We start from the raw sequence: 25,184 nt of genomic DNA on the forward strand, positions 1-25,184 counted from the left end.
GATTAGGAGCGAGGCGGCGGGGGGATTTTAAAAACCTGCTCATTACCGCACCTGTAAGGCCTCTTTAAGTAGCCCTTCTGCAGAGCCCAGCTGCTCACATCTGCCAAGAACTCCTCGCCATGCCTGTAAACTCCTCTCACACATCCTCCAGGGGCGGGACATCACAACGCGAGAGGACGACAACACCGGGTAAAAACTCTGGCCTCAATAACTCCCGCCAACACGAACAAAGTAACTTTATCTATGCTAAACTCGCGCTGATTTTTAATAGCGTCCTTATTATGCCGTTCTCCATATGGAACGGGAGTGTTTACTGTCACACCTCCAAACGGAAAGCTTGCGAGACGAAATGTTCAACCTCCATCTGTTGTGCTCGCGCCGCGCGTTCGACGCAGCTCGTGAGGATTTTACGGTCAGCCGAGTCCCCTACACACCTAAACGCAAAAACTACATCATGCAAAAAAAATGGCTTACTACCCCTTTAAAACAATAACACAAACAACTCAACCAGGTTGATTAAAGTTGTCCTCTGTAAAGGGTAGGTGAATTCCCTGAGAGGGGCGCTTGGTGCCGTTATTGAACCAGCAATCTGTGGGGTCTGGAGAGGCTACGCCCCCCTGTCAGAGCGCCGCTATGAAGTCTCAGCCTGCCTTGACCCCGGTTGACTCCCATCAGCCCTCCTGCTGGGACAGTAAAACAAACTAACCCCCCATAGACAGGCTGTTTAGAAATGCGCTCCGCTGAAGCCTGTCCCCGGATGCCTCTCGCAGAGAGAGACAGAGACGGACAGAGAGAGAGAGAGCTAAAGACGGAGGGGGAAAGACGGAGAGAAAGCGCGAGAGAGGGAAAGAGTCGTTGCACATCGGCGCAAAATGTTCCCGATGTTTCGATCAGTGGTCATGAATGCACCATAATCAACGAATAATTCGTTTAAAGTCACCATGAAGTACCTTCCTTTTTAATGCAAATAACAGACAACATTTGAAACTTTTATTGCTGGAAGCTTTATTTGTGAAGGTTTTAAGAGTTGATTTTATTTATTTGCGACTACTAGGACAGCATGAGGTCACCATTAAAGCTCAATACTACCAGAAAAAAAAAAAAAAAAAATCTGGCTCCTGACATCAGTGTAGTTAGACTGGGATTCAGTTCAAGATGCGGTGCTGGTACCATGTTTTCAGATGTTTGACTGCATCCCGAGCCCTTTTCTTCTCGTTCCTCTCCTTCTCGTTCTCCTTCCTCCTGTTCCGTTCCAGGCGCCGTCTGTGCAGAGATGCCCTCCAGAGGCGACGCTGAAATAGAATTTGGAAGTGCGGAGCGTTTTGAAAATACGACATCAAATTCACTTTTTCCTCAGATGAAAGCTTTTTTTCTTTTTTTTTTTTTTTTGGGAATCTTTCCTTTGCTAATCATTTTTCATTATTTTTTACGGTTTGGATATGATTCTCTGCTATTCTCTGTGTTGGTTTTGGCAGTCGCGCCATCTCTGAATCGAAGTCAAACTCAATAGAGGGAGAGTGGATCATCTTTAGCTCGGCTGCTCTCATTTTAGCCGAACCCCGATTTCTGTGGGAAGCAGAATTTTTAGCAAGTTGGTCCCTCAAATAACAGTGTAAACCAAAAAAAAAAAAAAAAAAAGTCCCCACAATGTGGAGAATGCATAAAGTACACCATCTCTCATAAAGTGCACCAACTCCACGTGTGCACATACACACACACACCTGCAGCGTGCACACACTTCGACACAGCAGACAATCTTTGCGTGCCTCACTCTGCCGCTTACCCTTTAATCTTTTGTATCCTCTCTCTCTCTCTCTCTCTCTCTCACACACACTCGAGCCACAGCTGTATGTTTTCATGTAATCCCGCTGTCCTCTCGTGTTGTAACAGCTCTGAACCCGGGCCCTGAGAGAGAGGGGGGGGGGGGGGCTCGCCCACGCCGTGTTTTCACAGGCCACAGCATCTCGGCCCTATAGACGTCGCCCCCACGGCGTCCTGCTCGGGGTGAAGGACGCATCGGATGATCAAACGGGAGTCGACGTGGTACACACGGTACTTTGCGAGCGGCAGATGTTTGAGTGATTACGTAATGGGAAAAAGTGAGGAATGGCTCTGTCGCTTTTCTCCTTTCTCTCTCCGTGCGCGGCGGCGTCTTTTCCGATTGCCTGTGTCATTTCAGAAATCACACCTTCTTCCCCCGCCGCCGACAAAATGTTTTCTATTCAAAGGCGTAGATAAGATAATACATTAAGTGTAGGGTGTATCACGGAAAGTAGACAGAAATGACTGTGTTTTTCTGTTCTACGCCCTCTCTCTATCTTGCTCTTTTTTTTTTTTTCTCGCCCTCCTGGATTGCAACCTATCTGACTCACTTTGTCCGAAGCACATCAGCATATTCTCTGTGATGATTGCCAACCGCCCGGCTCAGCAAAGGCTCTTTATTTTGAACGGAGCACCGCCGAGCCGCCCGGACGTTTGTTCCTGCCCCCCCTCAAACAGACAGATGGTCCCCGGCCTTATCCAGGCATTTCCTGGGTCACCTGAGCAGCATGCAGCCCTCTCTCCCCGTGTCCGCCCTCCCCCTGCCCCTCTCTGCCTCTTCCTGCCTGGTTTGGAAGGTCCTGAGAGGGGTCAGAGTGGCCCGGTGTGCTGGTGGGAGCCATACCGAGGATATTTATTATTTCATTTAAGTCCTCCCTTTGCTCTGCGGAGCACGGGGACCACTGATGTCTCGCGGAGGTTGAGGGATAGTTCACAAGGTGACCATGTGAACTGTTGAACTCCAAAGCAGGGACCGGTGGGTGTGTGTCAGAATGTGTGTGTGTGTGTGTGTGTGTTGGTGTATTTGGAGTGTTCTTAAAAAGGCCCCCTAAAGAGCTTAGCAACTACGTGTTTATGTGGCATGATAAATTCAGCACACATGAACGAGTGGCCACACACAAAAGCGGAGCCACACACAGACAGAAACGCAGGGGGAAGCGCACGTAGACACACTCTCACACACACACACACACTCACACTCGCAGAGACAGCTGTGCTCTTTCAGAGAAGGATGTTGTGGCCGCCGCTGCATGGCTTTTAAGTAATTGCATCATTTATTTGATGTTGTTTGGCAACAATAACACGGACCGAAACACCTCTCCACCCACTCTGGACCCCACATCGCAATTTTATTATAAGAGGACTCTCCTGCGTTAAACTCCACTGATGTTTCTAATACAGAAATTCAGGTTGTGCTGTTGTGCATGTAAGCTTACACACTGTATGCAGCTATGAGAATGTGGCGGGGTGTACATGTAGTATATATATATAGAGTTGGAAAGTAGGTGCATCCTTGCTGGTTAGCTGCCGGTTTTGTAAGTGAGGTCAAATGGGAAAATATTCTGGGCTTCATGCACAATCCACCGTAACAGGAGATCGGAGGAGGAACAGCCTGTGTGATATGCAGTGTTGGAAGTAACGCATTACTGTAATTCCACTATATTTGCAGTACCAAGGGGTGTAACTAATACCTTTTTCAAATGAACACAATTATAGTCACTGAAATTTCAATGTTGCTTGTTACTTCTGTCTGGATCGCAGACCAACACGGCCTTAAAATCCCCGGATTTTGTGGTTTCTGATTCAACATCACCTGACCCTGCGGCAGCACAGTGAATGAGTGAATCAGTCAGTCAGCATTAAACTGCACACAGTGGCCCACACTGTGCAGGTCAAGGATAAAAATGTGGTTGTTGTTGCCGGTGTGCAGGTGTGAGGACGTTTTTTCACATCAAAGCATGGTAATCCTGATTTTTCTGAATCTGCTCTTCTACAAAGCTAATCGCAAAAAAAAACTCCAGCGCTGGCTCCGCTGACAGGGGAGGAGCCGCTCCTTCAAACAGCCCAGGCCTCATTTCGAACTCGTGTGCACCGTCTGCAAGTCAGGCAGAGCTAAACACACTGGTTACCAGCTATGTGTGCATTAATAGGCTATATCTATCTATCTATCTATCTATCTGATAATCTGACTATATGTGTGTGTGTGTGTGTGTATATGTGTGTGCGCATTGATTAATGAACTGAAGCAGACAGTTAAAGTAATGCAAAAGTTACCTTCCCTCATAACTAATTACCTCTATATGCACTCATTTGTAATGTAATTCAATTACTTCAGAGAGAAGTAATTAATAACTGGAAATAATTACTAATTTTCAGGAACTTGCACAACACTGGTGATGTGAGGATAAATCTGGATTCATTAATGTTTCAGTTTTTTTTTTTTTTTTTTTTTTTTTAATGTTTAAAGATTTCTAGATCTGTTTGTTGTCCATTTTAACGAAATATAGTGTGTGAGTGTGGCTACACCCCCGGATACAGAAGACATCACTAAGGGATACCATGCTTACAACATGGATTAACGTCCTAGTTTCCCAAACAGTTTCTGGTGGTGAGGCGGTGGAGCAGGAGTCTGGAGCGTGAGCTGTGGTTACACGGGCCCTTTTTTTTAAAATTCTGGCTGAAATCGTTGCGATTGAGGTCTTGCGGGCGGCTGTTTACACGGCATGTCATCTAATGCAACGCTTGGTGTGTACATGCACTGATGTATTTAACTGAACAGCTGTGTGACATGCGCACAAATGATTCATAAATCACGCACTGTTCTTCGACTGCTACTGTTCTTGGACCAGCTCTAAAGATGGAGATTCATTCGTCTGTTAAGTGCCGTATTTAACATGCGTGTGCCGCTGCTCATCAAGTCACAGCTTGTAAAGAACTCGGCCTGTCAAAGTTAACATGTTAACGCACGTGATTAATATGAGGACCTTAACGCATTATTAAAAAATTAACACAAAGCTGAACTTTGACCCACTGTTGACCTTTAACCCCGTGCAGCATCGCATATGACTCAAGTGCATGCTGTGATACTTTAGGTAATGCTGCCAGAGGACCTAAATTAAAGATGGACGGCGCTCTTGTTGCGAGTTGTCTTGCTCCGTGCATAAATGGGAGTGTGGTGAGCAGCCCGGATGAGCGCACACCTGTCCTGGAGGATTTGTCCTCACAGCAGAGAAAAGTTTATACAGATGCGGCAACCCCCATGCACCTGGACGCTCCCTTAGCACCAAGCTGCTAAATACCACATCAGACTAAATGAGTGACCAGCGCTGCCAGCTCCTGTGAGGAAAGTCCCTATTGGCTAAAAGTCTCTAGATGACATCATCGTCTAATTTGTATATCAGACTGATCAGCATGATTAACAAATAAATAGTATTACTACAGGTAATGCAGCGTTGAATAAGACTTTACATTTCTCTGTATGTTGATATATTAGTAATACAATATTGATGTTAATTACATAGATTCTATATTTCTATATTTCATAGATTAATATATAACTTTGATGATAATTACTTAGGTATAATACAATATATATGTAATATGTAACTCAAGGGGTAGAATCCTATAAGTTTTTAACTTCTTCCTACTCCTTTTTGAACATGTGCTGCCCAGCCAGGAAAAAGCGTTGAATTTATTTATTTTGTACTTTTCTTCTGTTGCCCTTTTATACAACATGTTCAAAATAAATAAATAAATAGTATTAAAAAAAAAAAATCATTATTTGTGATTGGCTATAGTGAACATTATACTGTGTATGCACTATTCATTTGCACTTGTGCATCTCTGTAAGGCCATGCTAGTCACCCTGAGCCACAGAGGTGCTGCAGGACAGGGCCAACACACTCACTGTGGTGCCCTCTCATAAGGCTAGACTCTTATTAGCATACTAAGGGCACGAACTGTGGAGGGGCCTGTTATTTGTCATAACAGCACTTTGACGCTAAATTGCGTTCAGACATTCTCCCACAGACCAGAAAAAGTCACTGGATTTGTCACCAGTCGCTTTTTGAGGAATTAAGTTGCCGAGGAGGTCTGGAAACTCATTAAATCCGTTGGTGAGTTGGCCACACTGTGAGTGACAGGACAACCTGTGGCCCACTGGATGAAATGTCTTTATTACAGGTCTGCACCGGCTTGGTGCCGCGGCCAAATATCAGCGGATGGACCGAGGGCGCATGCAGAGAGGACACGGCCAGAAAGTCAAATCAGTCAATCATTCAAAAGGTTTAAACCACATCTCTGCACTCAACTGAAATTTCAACTGGTTTGTGTCTGATTGAGGTGTTTAAATGGAGAATTTTTATTCTGTTTGGACTTTTAAACCAATTATAACCAGAATATTAAACTCCATGTAAATGCAGCTATTGATGGTTGTGTAAAATGTATAGTCTCTGGATGAAAATTGTAATAAAAAAAATAAGATAATCCTTTATTACAATACATAATCCAGGAGTGGCAGATGAAATGCTTCTAAAAATCATTTAAATGGCTAAAATGACCAAAATGACCAAGGACATTCATTTCTAAGTGTTTTCTACTTACAATTGTGTGTGTGTGTGTATGCAAACACTGCGTGTGCCCACGGTAGGTAAATGTATATTGTCATTGCATGTGTTGTGTGTGTGTAGGCCCAAGTGTAAACAGAGGTTTAACCTGTTAGGAGAAATTCCTACACGGTCTGGCCAATATCGCCTTCTTCCCCACAGCCAAATGGGGTCTGGCTGGGGAGCAGCAGCACGATAAACCAAAGCAGCCCAGAGCCCTAACATCATTACAGGGCTGAGAGAGGCAATAAAGCCAAGTCTTGTGAGATTACCTCTGCTGGAGCCAATGTACAAACCCATCGCTTTCTGCTTTGTGCATGGGATCTCTTGGTCCAGTCTTCTGTGACAAGATGATAGATGATTTAGTCTTAAGGCCGCATGTGAACACATCCTGGTTTTCATCACCTGGAGAACGCATTGATACTTTGATAAGTCGCCGCTTATTGCAGGTACGTGACAAAACCTTGGGATTTTACTCTGTGACATGCATCTAAAACGTGGGATACCTCAGTATGGAGATGTAACAAAGGGGGGGTTGCGCCTTGGCTGAACAAGACAGGGATAGATCCCATCTGTGACCCCTCTGAACAGTTGGTCCCGGGGAGGAATGAGATTAATGGTTTTGCAAACATGATGAATGGCTCAAATTGCTGATGACAGCATTTGAGTGACAGGTTACAGGTGTGGCCCCTCCCCCGAACCCCCAAAAACTCAAACTCTACCTCCTCGTTAAACTCGGCTCCCCTCTTCCTCCCTTCCGAGAGAAACGAGAGCGACAGCCGCCCTCTCTGCCGATCCGTACTCGCCCGGCCGCGAAGCCGCGTCGCGCCTCAGGTTATTAAGCGAGGGCTGACCTCTGACCCCCAGTAATAAACACTTTTTCGCCACGTCTGTGAAGTCTGGGTGCCGGTAGTCACCAGCTGAATCCTCGGGACTTAGCTGCTTGTTTGCCGCACTTAGGGTCTCAGCCGAGCCAGAGAAACAGTTAAGCTGTCACATCAGAGTGGACACACTACCAGTTGGCCCGGCTGTTGAGAACGAGACGAAAAAATCAAAGGGGTTGTGAAAACAGCTGCAGATGGGGTTAGGGTTACAAAATAAAGACGACAAGGACCAGACCCGGCTGCGGTCATTTACGGGAGACGGACTGTCGAAGTTTTACAGCCATTAGAGTTGGATTGGCATTTGAGTTTTGACAAGAAGTCACCTCTCACTAACTCCTGGCACTGACGTCGCTTCTGATCTCGAGTGACATCAAACGGAGGTGATGACTGAGATCAGGCTGGAGCTGCGCTAATGCAGCCTGTCATTTCATTTATTTGCACTTTCTCAGCGCAAACATCCCCTACTGTTTCGACACCCTTCTCCATTAGTTAGTCTTATCCCCTTAAACTCTGATTTTCCACTCAAATGTTGCCCTTAAGCAGCTTCAGAAATTTTTAAAATATCCATATTGGTATGTGAATGTCACATTGCTGTTCTGCAGCGCTTCATTGAAGCCACATCACACTTACACTTAGTTAAATATTCAAACCCAAGATGCCACCGATTTATGGCTGCAGCATGTCTTGTGTATCATTTCACACTGCAAAGACGCAAAATCTTACCAAGATTATTTGTCTTATTTCAAGTCAAAAATGTCTTATTTCCAGTCAAAATATCTCATTACACTTAAAATAAGACATGATCACCTCAGAAATAAATTGTTTTTAGACAATTTTCACTTGTTTCAAGTGAAAATTCACTTGAAACAAGTGAAAATTTGCTTGTTTCATTGGCAAAATTTGCCAGTGGAAAAAGTGAAAATTCACTTGAAATAAGTGAAAATGAGCTAGAAACAAGAAACAAATTTTGCCAATGAAACAAGCAAATTTTCACTTGTTTCAAGCAAATTTTCACTTGAAACAAGAGACAATTGTCTAAAAACAAGTTACTTCTGAGGTGATCATGTCTTATTTTAAGTGTAATGAGATATTTTGACTAGTAATAAGACATTTTTGACTTGAAATAAGACAAATAATCTTCGTAAGATTTTGAGTTTTTGCAGTGCATACACATCTCCCTGTAACTCAGGACATATTTGGTACGTTTGAAAAGCTTGGGATCTTCACTAGAATTTAACATAAAGTTCTTTGGGTTTGAAACAAATTGCATTGAAACCGCTCTGTGGCTGTAGCAGTCTCGAACCCATTAACAGGGCCAGCAATTATTTAATCAACCAGTAAACCTTCCTATATGTGTTCTTATGAGAGGTGATGATTTTCAACAGCGTGCCATAGCAACACACAGTTTTTGGTGCTGAACATTAACTTGCATGGACAAGACAGACAGGGCTTCAAAATATGGAGAGGGGAAGTCCAGGGACGGATGAAGGGAACCCGGGAAAGCGCAGAAGCCTTTCTTCTCCTCTAAGCTTCCCCCGTAATGTTCCTCTTGCACATGCAGTACTTTTTCGCTCTGAGTCAAAATGAAAGGCAGCAGCGAGGCGCTCACAGGCCTGAATCACGCTGCTCTGTAAACGGACCTGACAACCTCTGATATTGCATCCTCTTTTTCCTCCTCCCCGGAAGGCCCTCGCTCGCTCCCCTGCTCGCTCGCTCACACTCCGCTCTTCTTTTTTGAGGCCCTGAAGGGCATGGAGGCTGCGTAGGAGCATCTCTCGCTCTTTCAGGTAGTTTTCCCCCCGTCTTTCACAGGCATACACACACACACACATCTTCAAACACACACCCTCACCATTTCACACTGACAACATTAAAAAGCATGTTAAAAGAACAACCTACCGACACTGCCCAAGGTTGCAAGAAACGTTGGCAGCCGAAAAGAAACGCCAAAGAAAAACCTATCTTTGTTCCTGCCGTTCTTTTTTCCCCCCGACTTCCTTCCATCCCTTTTTTCCTCCATTACTTACCTTCTCTCTCTCTCCTAACCATCTTCCTTCCTCTTTATCTATTCTTTCGTTCTCTCTGCATATGTAACGACCCGGAGACAGTGAGTAATATGGCGGGGAATTAAAGAGAAACGTCCATTGCTCTTATGCGAGAGGATAAACTTGCGGAAAGTAGGACGCTGGCGATCAGAAATGCCCCCACCCACTCTGACGGGAGAAAAAAAAAAAAAAAAAAAAAAAAAAAATCGGTCACCTTGGATACAGTGAATCGTACCCTCCAACTCTCTTTAGCAGGCACACAAACACATATAGACGCAGGCACGCTCACACACCTGCGGACACACAAACACTTGGAGCGCACAGACTCGCTCGAACTCAAATATAGTTTCATTCTGTTTCTCTGCCATATGCACACACACACACACGCACACACACACACGTGCACACACACACGTGCACACACACACGCACCGGGAGGCTTTAGCGAGCGCCCGCCTGGATGTCCAACCTTGCTGCTTGCTGCGTGGGGCTCATGAAATCTGGCTGTCATGCGTCCGCTTGACAAGTATCCTTGACAAAGCAAATCCCAATCTATATGCAGCGTGGCAGGCGGGGACCTTGTCAAATGTTAATGCCAGGGACACTTTGGAGGTTGTTGCCCTCTGCGGCTATTTTTACATGGAACTGCTTGGTATTCCTGTTTTGGGACGCAGTACCGGAGCCGGCCAGGTGGTGGCGGTGTCTGCACTTGCTTCATCAATCACTCCCTTTCGCTCTTTCTCTCTCTCCCTCTCTCTCTCTGCCCTCTCTTGTTATTCATTAAAGCGCCTCGGAATAATAAGTCCCCAAGAAACTGGGAACATGTGATGAAGTCGTAGTTAATAATGTATACGCCACCCTCTCCCTCCCTCCCTCTTTTTCTCCCCACTTCTCCCTCGGCCTCTCTTCCTTAACTCTCCCCCTTCCCTTCCCTTTCCTTCCCTTTCCTTCCCTTCCCTTCCACGACTGTGTGCTCCACTACACTCAATACGCCCGTGCCCTTGCAGTGAATGGGGGTAAACACACATTAACATATTTATACCTTAAGCCCCCCCATCCGAAGAAATTGTGACAACAACGCACATGTAAATGGGTTCATTTGAAAGCCTCGAGAACACAACTCCTTTCACACTCCGACGCGGCTCCTTAATTATGCTTGCCTTAAATGTGTCGGTGAGCCGGAGAGGACAATGGCGGACCTGACGCCCGCCGGCATCTGGGGGTCCGGGGATGGCCACTTGGACACTCGATGCTGACGCGCTCATCACAGAGAGGGGGTCATCATCACACCCAATTAGACGCGGGGGGGGGGGGGGGGCCTCGCGCACACCGGAGGTTCGGGCGCTCTGATCCGTCGGGGAGGCCCTGTTGCACGCCTGCATTCTGCGGTGCGAGGGCTCGCGCACATGTGGAAAATGCAGATGTGAGCCCCGCACCGAACTTCAAACAGAGCGAGGGAACGCAAGGAAAAATATGTTTAAGCCATCAAGTTTTTTTTTTTTTTTTTTTTTTTTTTGATTTTTTTAGGTCTTCTCTCTCCATTTTCACTGCAGGGAATCAAACTGAATCCTACACCCGGGTTTTAATCGGCATTGTGGCCCTGTGGTTTGTGAGGGCAGATCCAGGGATTGTCCTCACCGCCTGAGTCAAGATCCATATGTGTTTTGCTGATCTCACGCTAAGCGGCGTTCACTCGCTGTACGCTCCCAGGCCGCGGCTCTTCCCCCCCCCCCCCCCCTGTAAGGCCAGGCCCACGGCAGACGTACATCCACGCCGCAAATGGGGAACAATGGGGACGCAGTTGTTCTGCTTTGGCGGCTCAATTATTGAAGCGCAAGAATCGATACCCCTCAGCTCCGGAGTATTTTTATGAGGAGCTGAGTAATGCATACTCCTCTTGACACTGTCACAGGAAAGGGAGGATAATACAGTGCACACTGTGGAAAAAGCGTGCTCAGGAGAATCCAAATCGATTTAATTCAATTTGGGTCAGTCTGTCTTATTTCAAAGTGTGTGTGTGTGTGTGTGTGTGTGTTTTTTTTCACCTTATGGGGAAGAAAAGAGAATCCGGACAAAGTCTCCCAACCTCTTCCTGTTTTTTTTTTTTTTTTTTTTTTTTTTTTTTTTTTTTTTTTTCCCCTCTCCTCTCTTCCTTTATTTGTCCTGGAAACAAATGACTTGGCTTATGGGATAAATTATTTATTTCAAAAATTGACTGTATCCTTCATGCTTCTCACCCTCTCTCTCTCTCTCTCTCTCTCTCTCTCCCTCTCTCTCTCTCTGTCATAAGCTCCAGATGCAAATGCGACTGTGTCTCTTCCCTATAAATAGCAGTCGCCAGAGGGTTTCTTCCAGGAGTCAGCCACAGTTTCTCTACCCTACCCAAATAACCAGAGGAGGGGAGAGTGCGAGAGCGACGCTGTGGCAATGCAGCCATTCTCACATCCAGTCAGAATAGTCTATCAGCATAGAGATAAGTAAGGAGAAGGAAAAGAAGGAGGAAAAAAAAAAAAAAAAAAAAGTATTGAGTGATTCGTCAGCACGGCCTGGAGCAGGCTTCTGATTGGATGCCTGCTCCCGGTGACGCTTCCTCTTGATTGGCTGTTGCGTCATGCCCCAGTTTGGTGCGTATTTCCCTCTCATCATCGGAGACTTGAGTTTAATGAATCTCACAACTGTCCATGATGTTGATAAGAGGAACTTAACAATTAGCTTTGAAATGGCAGTCTTGTGTATTGAAGTGTTATAAATACAGTGCCTCGCAGAGTTATTGGCACCCCGACGATGAGCTAAAGAGGCTGTGAATGAAAAAGAAAAAAGAAAAAAAAAAAAAGAATGCAAATGTCGAAAATTGACAATATTATATTCTTTTGTTCAATTGTGATTGCTGGGCGAGATTTGTATTTTCAACTGTGATCGTTTTTTAATCTGAAAATGACTTAATTATTGCTTTGAAGATAATCAAAATCCCCCCAAGTTTGATGTTTTTGTACGATCTCAGAAGAAATTGACTATACCGGAACATAATCTTCTAAGCTGCTCTGTCATGCCTCGACTGCCGTTTTATCAAATGCATCTCAATGGGTTTTCAGGTGTGGAGCAGGTCTGGCTGTTAACTCTTGTGCAGCACAGCCTACACGGGTGAATAAATAACGTCAGGCTATCATGACTCGGAGGGAGTGCATCCACCGCCAATCATGCCTGCTTCACCACAACCATGACGATAGAGATGGTTTATTTTGGACCAGAGTTTTCCCCCGACTGTTTCCATATTGATCTGTAAAAGGGGAAATTTCCAGTCCTGTAGAGGTGCTTTATCTGCCACTTTAAGAGTATCACGAGCAGGTTGAGTGTAAGGGGATTTTGCTCATGTTAGTACCATGGCAATCCAGGATTTAACAATGAGATCACACTGCGCTAGAGCAAAATTAAGTAAATAAAATAAAATAAAATATAATATAATAAAATGCCTGAAAATTTCAGAAAAAAAAATCAACGGTTAAAGCTTGACAGAGCATTTTGTGGGAACAAACAAGGAGCGTCGTGATCTAAATGGGTTGCACTTGACACGGTTAGGCTACGGTATATTGAATTTTTGGAAAAAAAAAATACACCTTAGGAAACCTTTAATAAGCTCTCTAATAATAGTCGCTGATAATCGTGTCCACCATTTTCTTTTCTTTAAAAATTTTTTAGAATAATGCTTATCGCACATCAGAAATAATCTGTTTTTTCCTAGGCGATTTCTTTTGAGTAAAATATCATTTCCCCAAATTCCGAATCAGAGCCAATGGCTCATTAAAGGAGTTTATCTTGTGTAATCTTTTTGACTCTTCTTCACCAAAGGGTGCTGATAATTTTTGAAAGGCCATATCATTTATTACATGCACTTAATTGAAATGATATTATTAGCAAAATTATAAAATTAAATAAAATAGTTGTGGTTGTTTCGCAGTGATTTATAAAAAAGTAGAATTAACTGGAACGTGTTAACACCAAGAAGCGACTTGGCATGCATCAGTGTGTGTGCTTAAAAAACTAATGTGTCTCAATCTGCACAGTGCTAGTACAGTTTGTCAGTCTGTTTTGATTTTTTTCTGTCTTTTTTTTTTTTTTTTTTCTTCTTCTCCAATCAGCCAACATGCTTGCAGTTGTTGACAATCTGAATCATTTCGGAGTGTGAGTGCTATCCGTCCTCCAGAGGGGCACGCTGTGAATGTTCGCCACAATTATACTTCTCATGTCTCACACGACGAGGCTTGAAAAATTAAGATTCGACAGCACTCAGGCGAATATTTAAAAGCAGAATGGTACGTTGCGTCGCCTGAAGGTTTCGGCGAAAGACAATACAGACTTTTTGATTTCGAAAATGCTTGGTGGCGGATCTGAGTGAACGGGACACACACACACACGCTCACATCCCTTTTCTGATCCCTGTCTCTGTCGTTTCAGTGGCACAACAAAAACACACATAAACACTCACCAATATACTTTCAGGCAGGTACGCACGCACACACACACACACACACACACACACACAGACACACACACACACACTCACACACATGCATGCATCCGCAGTCCCTCACTCTCTCTCCTCATTAGGGAGGCTGCATTGTTTTACAGCTGATTGTGAGGACTGCACAAAGTGATGCTGATGAAGTCTTTATTTTCCATCCCAGCTCACTAATCAATTCCTATTCTCTTTTCCCCATCCCTCTCTCTCTCTCTCTCTCTCCCCTCCTCTGTGTCTGTGTCTCTCTTCCTAAAAGCCTGACACAGAGCCAGGAGTGAGACAAACACCCATGGAAATCATTTCAATAAAGACTGCCATCATATAGCTGCGGTGCTAACACTGTGATAGCAGGATTCATAGCAATTTAATTAGCTAAAACGAATAGGGTGATGGAAGTGTCTCCGCCTGATAATATTCACTTTACTCGCCAGGCTTTGCAATTGAAATCAAAAAGGAGAATGTGTGAGAAAAGCCCCGCTCTTCAAGTGAAACACAAGTTATTTATGAAAATATTCATGTGGCGCTAGCTGGGATTTCTCAGCCATGGGATTGTATGGGTTTATTCATACATTCAAATCTGGAGTTTTAGAGCGCAAGAGGGAAAAAAAAAAAAAAAAAAAAAAACGGAGGGAGGGTCACTTGCAAGGAATACAATTGCATGAATGAGGATGAGAAAAAAAAAATCAAATTTATACAAAGCCATTTTTTCATTTGCTCCTGTAACCCGAACTCAGCCATGCACAGCCTAAACATTGACTATACAGCACAATCTAAATAAATGGCTCCCCCTTTTACTTAATGTATTCATTCAAACCAACCTGAATCGCATTCCCTGTGAATGATATCACTGTTGATGAAAATGCATGAACGCTCGTTCACAGGCCCAACCTTTCAGAGCCTGCCGTGGCTCTTCCCTGAAGAGACTGTATTCTTGATTTTAAGTCTCTCTGTCTCCCTCTCTCTCTCTCTCTTGCTCTCGCTCTCCCTCTCTCTCCCCATGTCGACTGTTCCCAGAACATGACACAGACATGAGACCCGTGTTGCCGAGGAGTCAAGCTGCCTGAGTCCTGAGACAACGGCCTCTAATCCAGTGGTGTTTTCAAAGCAAGATGAGGGGGCAATGGAGTGCACACAAGTGCAGATTTTAGTGGAGCAGCTAAGCTATGGTAAAATATTTGGGCCCAGCAGACAGCGGATTTAGCCTCTGAAACAGCACACTCCACTAGACGCCATTTTTAGGGTGTGTGAATATATGGATGACATTGAGCTTCTCAAATCGGGGGGTGTGTTCATTTCAGATATTTCCCGGAAAATGGAAAATGTAAAGACGATTTGCAAATACATTTCAGTTTTAGAGGTTAAATTGTTTTTTTTTTTTAGCATTTATAAATGGAAAATTATACATACATTTTTGCAATGAAACACTGATGGTAAACATACAATACAAAACATAAGCAGTAGCATATAATAATATATTACAGTATTACACACAGAGAAATATTTTTGCCAGCAGAGAAAGCGTGCAGTGTGATATTGCCATTATTAGTGTTATTATTATTGTTTCAGTTGCTACAGTATGGCTGCATTCTTTTAATAAGTGGCAATAAAAATACCAACACCAACGATAATAATAATAATCTAACTTTTTGTTGTGATTTATTCATTTTAGTTTGCTTGTTTTCATTCATCAGGGATGCTAAACTAAATGGATATCTAAATCCATTTGGCCCACAGAGGCTAGTATGCGCTCACTCCTGGCCATTTGCAGGCCTCTGAAGCTCCATTAGCTGGCTTGGATAGCCAACTCCAGCCATGCTGCCTCGCGGGACACAAAATAACAGCTCCTCTGTAGGCTCTTTGAAAATGACCGATTGTACATTTGTGGGAGAAAGCCCACCACCGAAAAAGAATTCCATTGTAATTGTCCACAGTCGTCGAAACTGAGGCTTATTCTTCCCCCTTCTGGATTTCACCGCCATATTTGCAAGTGATGAAAATGAGATTGTGAACTCCAAAGGATATTTCTGTTGGGGGGTAGGCGATATTTATCTCTTTGGGTCTGTTTACCTTTTTCACCGGCAGGAATATTAACAGGAATCCAACATTTAGTGCTGCAGTAATCCCAGTGATTAAGACCTGCTGACAGTTGAAGGTAAAGTTTATTGTTACTCTGGGACCCAGGGTGAGCTGCCATATTAAAAACTGGCTCTGCACGCAGAGCTGGCTGTGAAAGCAGACACAAGAGACGAGCTGAGATCAAAGGGCTGCCCAGTGAGGATCCCACTACTACAGTGGTACTGTTCAGCTGGGAAATGTGTGTGTGTGTGGGTCCGTGCACACAATACAGCCGCACAGGCACACAAAACAGCTCTGTGTGAGTGTGCCAACGTGTAGAGAAAAATTCAAATGCAGCTAACTGTAACTTCCAGTTGGTGGTCATCTTAAGGCATCTTAGCCACCAGTATAATTAAAAAAAAAATCTTCCTTATCCTCATGTATCAGCTGGATAGTACGTCCAATGTTGACTTAGGCATTTATGTTCTAAAAATTCTGTTTTGTCTGATAAGAATGAGCGCTAACTTACTTCCATTGCATCTCTGTGCAAACACACATGCATACAAACACAGGAACACATACCTGAAGAGTGACCTGCACACGTGACTGCCGGTCAAAAAAATTTTTTAAAGCCAAAATAAAATAAAGAAATAAATAAATAAAATTAAAACAAAATACAAACAATGGGTTTGGGGGCACGGAAACAGGAGCAACATCGCCATATATACATTCCAATTCCACCAACCAAGTGAAAAAAAAAAAACAGCATCCCTTTTTTTTCCTCTTTCTCCCACCCGATGTCCAATCAGATGCTCAGGTTGGGAGATGAAAATGCCACTTTTCCTGCAGGCAGCCCCGGGCATGTCATTAGGAAGGGAATTTGATGCCCCGTACAAGCGCTTGGAACTATCAAGTGCAGTAAAAGTGAAAACTCATCACTTTTTCCCCAAATTTCACCATGTCCTTGACTTAAGTGGCTTTGCTCCCATTGTCAGAGAGAGAGAGAGAGAGAGAGAGAGAGTGAGAGAGAGAGAGAGGGAGGGAGGGAGGGCCTATAGGATTAGGCCTTTAGGTGTCACTGTACTTTCAAGAATCCATCCCGGCCTCCTGCACAAACACACACTCACACACTGTAACAAAATGGTGTCTCGCCGGGGCATCCATTGTTCGAGAGCACTGGGTTCAGTTTCCAGCGTCGGCCGCGGCGGCACAGAGAGGGCCCTGTGTGCTCCACTGAGTTCCTCTCTCCGGGGACGGATGATTAATGACCAAAGCAACAACTTTGGAGTTGTTCACCAAATCAAATTTCTCACTGGGGTGTCAATCTGAACCCCAACTTTGACTGCCATCGAGCTTTGCTATCCCCAGTGCGCAAATTTTGTTTTTTCCCTTTTTCCTCCTCCTCCTCCTCCTCCAAAAAAAAATGGCACTTTTTTTTTTGTTGTTTTTTTTTGTTTTTTTTTACAAATGCTCCGCGTTCTCTTGACCGCCAGCGAACTGCAAAAAAAAAAAAAAAAAAAAACCCGGACGCGCCGAGCGAAATGGCGAGGTTTATAAGGTGTAATTGCGACAAATTACGCCGCGTTTGCTTGTAATATACCTTGTAATTCCGTTCTCGCCATTCTCCAAAACGCCTCTTTTTTTTTTGAAAAAGCAGGGGAAAGCGGGAGGAAAAATAAGACATGAAAAGAGTCTTTTTTTTTCTTTTCTTTTTTTTTTTTGAAAGTCTCGACATTACACATTAAACGCTGCGAGAACAAAGCGGGTGCCATAAATACATCCATATGCTCTCTGTTTGTGGCTATGCATATTTCTATTCAAGGAAAAACATGCGGTTTTATGCTGAAAGACTTACTATTCAGAAAATAACCTTTGTAGATGAGAAGATTTGAAACAGTTTTTTTTTCCCCTCCCTCCCTCCTTCTCTTCCTCTCTGCCTCCTCTCTCTCTCTCTCTCTCTCCCTCTCTCTCTCTCTCTCTCTCCCTCTCTCAGCATGACTTTACTGCTGTATCACCCCAGATAGAGATCTGCCTTCTATGCTGCGTTCAAGACTAATCAGCCCTAGCATTGTTATGCTGTTTATATTCAGACAATCCGCTGCCAAAAAAAAGAGAAAAAAAAGAAAAAAAAAAAAACGACAGGCATAATCACAGGGCCTGAGCAGCAGCAACGACGAAAACACAGCCTCGACGACTACAAATACCCACCGTAAACACATGCTAATAAACACAACACAGGCTGTTTCGACTCAGTGATCTGGGCGCAAGAGGCAGCCCTAGTTAGCCATGGTCCCTCCGACGAATCCGTGTATTTATTCATGGCGGCTGCTTATGTCGAGGAAATGTCACTTTAGGAGGCTGCTGTTGTCACGGTGTCCTTCTCACCTCGTTAGGGTTTGCTCGGGCCGCGGTTGGTGCGGCTGAGAGGTGCTTGTGAAAGCTGCAAATGGAGCTAAGTACCGATAGGAGTCTCACAGGGGTGCATTAAAAATATACCGAGAGGTTACCCGTCCCCCCGGCAGGAGGGACACGCGCCGTTTGACAACACAAGCGACGCAGCCGGCTATTTTCCTCCCCCAAAAAATGAAAAATACTATGAGTGATTTCATTTTTTTTTTTTTTTTTTTTTTTGCCTTTGCACCCTGATTACTCTCCCGGCCCGTTTTTTGTATCACCGTTGCAATGTTTTCTTTATCGCACACACACAACAACAAAAAAAAAAAGAAAAAAAAGAGGGGGGGAAAAAAGGAGTAAGCCGGTGTTGTTTTGGGACAACAGCTCTGCCTGCTGAGCTGAAACGAACAGTTCTGACAAGATTTGGGTAAGGTGAGGACATTGTGCTCCGCTCTACTCTGCTTGAGATTTTGCAGCAAATCCTCAAAAAATACGCCTAAAAGACAGTGAGGAGAAAGCTGCACCCAATAACAATAACAGCAGTTCTCTCCTTTTTTTTTTTTTTTTGCCTCCCTCTCCTTCCCTCCCTCCCTCCCTCCTTTCTTTCTTTCTTTCTGTCTTTCTTTCTTTCTTTTTTTTTTTTTTTGCTCTCACTCTTTTTTCCTTTCTACTTTCTGCTTCTGTTGGAAATTAGCCGGGAGACAAAGAAGGCATGTGTTGCGACATGGCATGCTTACTGTACCGGTGTGGTTGGGATTTCCGGTGCACGACCTTCCAGGCATGGCTGCAAAGGTAATTAAAACTCATTTGGATTCCTTATTCATGTGTGCTGACAGGGCTGTTCGGGGCTATACTTTAGCAGACAAAGGTATCTTGGCACCTTTTTACGGGGGTAGGGGGTCGATGTAACTCCAAAAGAGCGTGTGTGGGAGAGACATCGGGGGGGGGAGAGAGAGAGGGAGAGAGAGAGAGAGAGAGAACATGGATGTTCATCGAAGCGAATGTGTGTTCCTGTGTGTGTGTGTGTGAATAGAGTAGTCAGGAGAGTCTAGGGGGGAGTGTGTTTAAGCAGAGATAGGCAGCAGTCTGTACAGGAGGCTTTGTGACCTAGATTGAGGTGAGAGGGAGAGAGGGAGAGATAAGCAGCAGAGGGAGAAAAAAAAGGAGTAAGTGAGAGAGAGGGCGAGCAGAAGAGAGAGGTGAGGGGTTAGAAAACGATGACCAGAGCGAGGAACGGCACGATCGAGAGGCGAGAGGGAGAGAGAAAGAAAGGAGGAAGGAAAGAAAGGGGAAGGGAGATAGAGACGGAGGGAGACTGGGAGGAGGGAGGAGGAGGAGGAGGAGGAGGAGGGGGGATTCCAAAGAAAGAAAGGGAAGCGGGCGAAAAAAGTGTTGGGTTTCAAATCCAGCGCTCCCGACAGCGGCGTGCCAGATGACCTTGGGCATGTCACGCTGCCATCTGTTCGCTCTGTCTGGCCTGTCAACGCACCTCCAACTCCAGTTAAAACATGACATTCCAGTTTCCTTACACACCGAGGGGCAACCGTCATCACCCTGAGCGAGCGAGATAGAGAGACACCGAGGAAGAGAGGGAGGGATCCGCGCCGCGGAGAGGGGGAGGGAAGAGATACAGCGGCGAGGCAAGAAGGGAGTGACCTTTTCGCCGGCAGACCGTCTTTATGAGCTGATATTGTTATCAATGTATTACTCCCCGGACGGCCACTACAGCTACAATAACGCCATTGAACCGACAGTCCATCATCATAGGACAAAGAGGGGCGCTCACACTGACATCCTATGGGGCATTGGGTTGCAACTGATTGCACTCATAAATGAGCGCGGCTCTCATAAAATCATGTGGTAACTGCTTAGTGGCGCACAGGGTGATGACCGTTGTTATCGGCGGCTCGAGTGCCACGCGGGCCGCCCGCTTGTTGCTGCGTCTCGGCGGCCGTCGCTCCCGCCCTCACATGCAAACTCATTCGGGGGGGGAAATTTGATGTTTATTTCACTGTTCCCTTTGATGTGAGATTTTTTTTTTTTTTTTTTTTTTTTTTTTAAGATGCCTTGCTATTTTGGATTTCTCAAAGCTGTATTATTTATTTCCTTTTTTTTTTTTAATGTATTTTTAAGGGGAGTGGGAACACTGTAAAAATATCTGCCCTAAGTTATTTAGTGTTTTACTGAGTGTTAAAATCTGATTGCTTTGAGTGAGAGAAAAAGTGGAATAGGCACATGTTTTGTCGGTGAGTTGGGCCGACGATGAGACTTTTTCCCTGTTAAAATCAAAAAAGCAATTTTATACACTGCACCTTTAAAGTAAGTTTACATGTCATAAGGTTGTAAACACGAATCAACATGTTATCACAGTATTCTTGGATCAAATGTCATTTTATTGATACCAACAGGCTGATCTGCCTTGTTTCAGCATATTTATACTTGAAAAATTCATGCAACTTGTGAAATTGCACTGGAAATCATTTGTGTTAAGGCAAAAAAAAAAAAAAAAAATCACATACGCAAAAAAAATAACAGCAACAAAATTCTGTGCTTGAATATGAGACAAAATTGGCTTGTTAGAATAAACATATTTTGCAGTGCCGTCCACCCGACATTTTTTTTTCTGATGTATTCTGGCAGCTGGAGACAACAAAGGTCTGACGAGTTTCGATCTTACCGGGCCAGCAGGGGCGCATGTGTCTGCAGAGGTGGCGGGCCGCACAGCTATTTCTGGGCACGTGTTTATCATTATTATAGATGCCAAAAAAAATAAATAAAAAAATAAACTGTTGATTCCACGGCTTGAGATCAATGCATGGCAGTGCCTCAAGGCTGTTGCTGTGTGGCCATTGATGGAGAGCACTCTGTACTGTAGCAAGCTGAATAACAAACAGGAAATAATAAAATAATAATTAAATAATTTTTTTTTTTTTTTTTTTTAAATCCTTGTATGGGTGATCTGTATAGGAAAATATCACATTTACAATTCCTGTGTGTTTCTTGTGTCCTTGGACAGTCTCTCAACAAGTGAACATCCGCTGCAATGCTCTACAACAAGACCGTGGTTTTCTGTTCACAAATTGATTGAGCCATCTCAGGACAGGAAGTATAGGATACGGGAATTCTCAAATGGACTGCCTTTCCCCTTCTCAGATATTAAAAACCCTCACCATTGGGTTTTGCAGTTCATAATACCCATTACTGGAGGGCCACCAATTACTGGCCCATTTTGATGAGCCAATATCGGCTGGCTTCCCACGCCCTTAAGCAAACTTTTCAGGGCTGTGAAGTGACAGAGTCATAGCGACCGAGAGATGGGGGGGATTTAGATCTTCATAATCGGTTAATCATCACCCCAATCTACCGAAAGATGTGCCAAGTGGAAAGCTCCCCTACCCCTAAATAACGTTTGCATTTGTCAAGAGACAGGGAGGAGCTGAGGGATCAAGGTGCTTAATGTATTGACGGTATTAGGCCTGAGTTCGTTAAATTAAGTCCCCAGACGTTGCCCGTGGCAGGTTTCGGGTGAGCACCACCGGCACTTTATTTTTTTGGAAGACTCGACTAAAGCACTCAGCTAAATGACCACACTGCCATAAATATGGAGCATGTTTGGACCGCTGCCTTTCTTTGGGGATTCAAAAGAGAAATGGGGAAAGTAAGCGGAGAGGAGACACAGAGAAGCCTGCTATTTGGGTCAAGGAAAAACCTCTCCGAAAGAAAGAAAGAAAGAAAGAAAAAAAAAAAAACAGTAAAATAATCCCTTCCACCGCAAGCTACTTAAATCATTATTGAGCTCTTTTTGTGGGGGAAAGTTTGACTTCCACCGTTAATGTATTCTTTTTTTTTTTTTCTTTTTTGATTCCTGAGCGCGGCATCCCCGCTGCCAAGTCAGGTGATGCGCTGACGTTAAAGAGCAACTTAACGCAAAGCATCGTGGGACTGCGCCGGTAATCAGAGAGATAATGACACCTGCGAGGAAATTCCCGACCAATTATGAATGGAATAATTACATTTTAAGCCGCAGACTGAAAAATACCTCTCTGAAGCGTTCATGTTTCCCTCACATAACCTCATGCCTCGCAAAACAACAGCGGATACTTTCTCCCTCCGGTCCTGACTCTCTGGGGATTAGGAGGGGGTAATTCTACAATGACCGTGCCTCGCTCCCCCCCCCCCATCCCTCAGTGACTGATCTGAAGGGGAAGTGGGGAAAATGACCTACCCCTGACTTTGGGAAATTGCTGTGACCTCTCAGTGCTTTCGGGAGGAAGCGAGCCCTGGCACATACGCGCCGGACTGCTGTGGCAGCCTTTTCTGACCCCAAGGACCTTTAGCTGGGCAGCCCCCTTTGGCCTTTTACACGCACACACACACACACACACTCATGCAGCTCCTGCTGGATGGATTGGGTTACCCCTTAGAAGCGATGGCTGCCTCTGTTTTGCATCCTCTCCACATTTTCATCCTGGGAGCCAAGAAATGCCCCAGTCATTAACACCAGCGGCCCGCCTGTACCAGCAGCTAAAAGGTCTGCATTCATGGGAGCCATCCTGGAAACCAGATGTGCCTGTGCTGTGCTCTGTGTGTGTGTGTGTGTGTGTGTGTGTGAGGGGGAGAGCACCATGTAGTTGAGTGAAATTGAAAGTGCTCGGGAGCAGGCCATGTGCATGTTTGTGTGCGCCTGAGGCCCCCGGGCCCGACTGGTGCACAGGTCATCGTCAGAGAAGTCCCGGAGAGAGAGGAAGGGTGGGGTGGGAGGATCACTCACACACTCTCGGGAGCACAGCTATGTGCATTTAACATTTAATCATCTGGTTAATGCATTAGTGGGAAGAGCGCTGAAACATCCCAGTCAAGTAGAAACACTTTTTCTTAATTTAAAGTAAAATTACAGGTGCTAAAAAAGCAGCCTAATTGAAAGTAAATGAACAGTTCATTTAAATAATACTCTCAGTAAATGTTATGGAGTTGCCTTTTAGAAAAGCAAACAGTGGTAAGTGTGACTTTCCCTATCAAATTCTATAAAGACAAAAGGACAAAGTTCAAATTAGATTTTTTTAATCTGAACATTTTTAACTTACAAAAAAAGGTGGATGCACAGATAAAGTAAATCCAGATACCTCTTCTCCTTTCTGACGACTGATTGTTCAAGGTGAATGGCTCAACTTACTGACTTTGAAAAGAAAAAAAAAAGGGTAATTTTCCTCTCTATTATTTGAAATATACTGCATATTGAAGAAATGACAATAACTGTGTTTTTTTTTTTGTTTTTTCATCATTTAACTTGTGGTTTTGTGGACCTTTCTTGTGTTTAAACAAAGCATCAAACCTGTAATTTTAAATGGGTGGGAATTAAAAATCTTCGCTCCACACACTGAACTTTTTTTTCTCTACTGCGCTCCCCACAGGACCAGCAATATCTATGTTTTTCATCCGTTTCGTTTGCGCTAACTGTAGACTGTGGGTGTCACTGAGGTAATCTTCACAGCGCAAATATCAGGCCAGGGAAATGCAGCTAAACGTAAGTTATTAAGCACACCATAGGATACCGTGAAATACTGTCAACGGCTCTAATTAGGGAATTTTAATTCTTGTCTCTCACTTTCACTCCCCCCCCCCAAAAAAAACCTAAGTCTGAAGATACGAGGCATTGCCAGCCAATCTTTGCCACCCGCAGAAAAACAGCACCTCTGCCAGAACTAAAACAAAATGAAAATACATTGAATACGTTTCAGAGTCAATTATTTCCTTCCAGCGAGAGCCCCACTAACACTGGGCAGAGCTGTCCCATTTTGAAGTGGCAATCCATTTTGGCTAAGTGATGTCATGCAGCCTGTCACGTTAGTCCGTGTGAAGCAGTGGGCCTATTCCTCATCTCAGCGGCCACTTGCTCATGGTGGGGGACAAACGACATTTCTTTCTCATTTGGAAGGAAATAACGGGGCCAGAAACTGCATTGGCAGCCAAACAGGAACTGCACCCAGAGCTACACTCAAGCAAGGACGCCAACCACTCTTTGTTTGTTTGTTTTTTTTTTCTTTTTCCGTTTTTTTTTTTTTTTTTTTTTAGTAACACTAAAAGAGCTGTGTAGACATGCTCCGATATTACCGGGGTAATTTCAGTTTTTGAGGTGCTTTCAGGAGTTCCAAGCTGGCCATTTGTTCACAGCGAGTGCGCAGTCATTTCAACTGGATGCCACAAAAACAACAGCAGTGACTTTGGACGGGGAATAGCGAGCCCCTTAGCCCATTTAGGGCAGTACAGTCACAGATCTGTTCCCTCTATTCCAATTTTCATGACCTGTGCTAGGAAATCCGTACGCCAGAGACGGCTTCATTATTAGTGTGCCTTGCACAGAGCTCAATGGCAGGATATTGCATAGAGAGGCATATAACAGCTGAGCAATTTGAGTTGGGCAGCTGGGCACGCAGGTATTGTAATTTTAATTCCCTGCTCAATTCCCACGGCCCTGTACAGTGCACTGTTGTTCCTCTCAAAGGAGTTTGAAATAACATTTTCGGAAAATGCTCTACATGCTGTAACTGCAAGGGATAGAGAGAATAACCGTTTAAAGGAGGCGCGGGCGGTATGATTTCACATAACATTTCACTCAAATTAGAAACCACTTGTGACACTGGCGTGTTCCGCTGCTCCCATTTTCTTGCATACATTACACAAACCTGTCAAAGCCTGGATTGTCAGAATAATGAAAGAATACAACAAATACCTGCAGAGCATTTTACACTGCATCAAAGTACATTTTAAAAAGAATTACCCGGCAACCCAGCCACCCTCGGCGGGCAGGGTGTGCCAGAAGATGTGTGCGGAAAGGTCCAAATCGACTCAGACTTTATTCTGTAAG

Source organism: Myripristis murdjan, chromosome 4 (genome assembly GCF_902150065.1).
Source record: "Myripristis murdjan chromosome 4, fMyrMur1.1, whole genome shotgun sequence".
Classification (NCBI taxonomy): Eukaryota; Metazoa; Chordata; class Actinopteri; order Holocentriformes; family Holocentridae; genus Myripristis; species Myripristis murdjan.